We start from the raw sequence: 2500 nt of genomic DNA on the forward strand, positions 1-2500 counted from the left end.
ATCCTCCTCCTAGGACGACCTTCTGCCGAGGGCCTAAATATGCCGGTAAGTTCTTTGTTAACGACTCACAGAGAAAGGCGGCTAAGTTTTGCTTGTTCTTTGGGTTTGAGATATATTTTGACCACTGCTTCGGTACTGGCGTGAGTCCACTGTGGATGTTAATTTCAAACGAGCTTGATTCTCCTCTCTTGCTGCGTTCCCCCGCCTTAACTGAGACAGGCCTATATTGGTCGAAAATTAGGTCTACTCTGGTGTGACTGTTCTGATGAAATTTACTAGTGACAATGTCTTGGTATTTCTGCGATAACTGGCTAAATGTCGCAGACCTTGCTGATTTAACCATCTGAATAAGAGCCATCGCATCAATTAGACATGCTGTAGGGTGCTGGGATGAAGGCAGGCTTGATCTACACGTAACATTGTTTTCAAGTACATGCATTAGGGTGCTTTTTGTCATCTTCCTGAGGCTGCCATCAGGATGTACCAGTGCGACTGGTACACTGCAAAGCTCATAAGAAAGAACCTCTTTGAGATCAATATCCCTGTTCCTCGCAGCAACCAGAAGGCGACCAAAAAGCTCACGATCAGCATTAACAGTTACAGTTTTATCTTTCTGTTTGCTCACTGCAACTTTCTTTGCCACAGAACTGAATGTTTTAATCTTCAGCCGCTGGATTGGATCCCAGAAATTTATTTCATTTCTCTGGATTCGCGATGAAAGAAAGGTTTCCATGCTTTTTCTGCCTAACTCTTCTGCGTTGAGAAGAATGCTTCCATCTGCGCCTGGAAGAACAACACCAGTGGCAAGATTACTTAAGGTTAAGGGTATTTCCTCCTCTGAGATTTCTTCTGGAATCTGAAAAGGGTCACTGAGGAGACCACTCTTGAAGGTTTCAAACAACTTCTGTACGTCTCTCTCATCTCTGCTCACTCTTGTGACTTCAGCCTCCTTGTGTGTCCCAATGCGGTCTCAGTTTTCTAGACCACACATCTCCTTTAGTGCATGTGTCATGGCTGCTCGCTCGTGAATGGTTAAGAACCATCGGTCTACAGCATCTTCGTTCGTACTCATTCCAACTATGCCCCCCTTTCTCTTGGTATCAAGGTTAATTGATTGTTCCAGGGCCATATCCGGCCAAACTTGCGCAAACGGTTGGTTAGAGCGGCTTACACTGTGGTTTCCAGCAATGAACTCTTGGTGAACTGCGGGGTGAGTTAACTGCAACATGTGCATGTCAGAGAGATAGACTGGAAGCCATCTGGAATAGTTGACCCTGTCCAAGAGAAAAAATGGGGAACCATTTCTGTTGTGGCGGAGAGGTGGAGTTTCCAGTTTCCGGTTCGTTCAGCTTTAACGAACTGCAGAAGCAGCAGCACCATATTAATGTATCCTTCCCAGAAAATAAAAACTTTGGACTTTTCTCTGCCTTCAGATTTGAACCGCTCAAACAGTGTCATGAGAGGATTAACACAACCTTGAAATGCTTTCCAGGCATCGTTAACGAAGCAACCCTGTCTCACTGTATTCCGACACTCCCTGCTTTGGTCAGCAACACTTTGTCTGACTCGGTCATCCATACCAACTGCTTGTCTTGACAGCCAGTCTAGGAAGGCTTTCCACAACAACCGGAAGAGCGCCTCCATGGTTAACTTGTGGGCACGAATACCTCTGTTATATGACTTGCCAAGCATCAAAACTGAGGCAGTACCAGCTGCATAAACCCCTGACTCAATCAGTAAGTCTTCCAAGCCTGACTGTGCATACTTCTTTCCAAGCAGAGAGAGAAAGTTAAGGGCAATATGGAACCCCCCCCATTCTGATCACAGTGTTTTTAAATAACTCTGGGTATTTCATTTGTAGCCTCTTAGCTTTTGCGTAAAGGGCAAGATCAAAGGTAATTACAGAATCGTGCTGTCCCATTGTGTCGCATATCTTTTGGGCCAGTTTCATCAGGGTGTAAAGAGTGCTAAAGTTGCTAGACTCTGCATGGATCATTGGGTGATAGCCGATATTGGTCTTCACAGGAATGGTGGGGTGTGTGATGGCATTGAACCCACTCCAACCAGGTATAGTGTGTTCCTCTGGAGACTGTTGATTAGATGCCATGAGAGGATCAGAAAGACGAAGTAACATCCAGCAAAGGTCATCCATGCGGACAGATAGAAACTGTTGGTCGCACTGAAACCAGGTAATAACATCGTTCCCAACAAAATTAGTTAATGTAGGATGTCTGCCTCCGAAACTAACTTCCTCCATGGCAACTACATTTTGAGCAGAATCCAGTGATCGCTTCTTATGTTAGTAGGGATCACAACACCACTGGCATGTGCTCTCGCTAAGCTTTCATTTGCCAAGCTGGTCTCCACTTGTTCGATCTCTTCATAGGAAGAACAGTAACCCATTCTGTTTAAAAGTGTTATCAGTTGTTTGGAACCAGTTAAGTGCTTGATGGTCATAGCGAGACCTACGTGCTTGGGCAACTTTACTCTGGCATGTGAT

At 45.1% G+C, this 2500-nt stretch overlaps 2 pseudogenes across 1 annotated transcript in view; one reads left to right on the forward strand and one right to left on the reverse strand.

The window, feature by feature from the left end:
• The window catches only part of LOC149044278 (uncharacterized), an 87144-nt pseudogene that overhangs the window by 34735 nt on the left and 49909 nt on the right, over positions 1-2500 (forward strand). The window lies entirely within an intron of this gene.
• On the reverse strand, positions 958-2280 carry LOC149044280 (uncharacterized; annotated as a pseudogene).

This window comes from Pocillopora damicornis, chromosome 6 (assembly GCF_964200805.1).
Source record: "Pocillopora damicornis chromosome 6, jaPocDami1.2, whole genome shotgun sequence".
In the NCBI taxonomy this organism is placed as follows: domain Eukaryota; kingdom Metazoa; phylum Cnidaria; class Anthozoa; order Scleractinia; family Pocilloporidae; genus Pocillopora; species Pocillopora damicornis.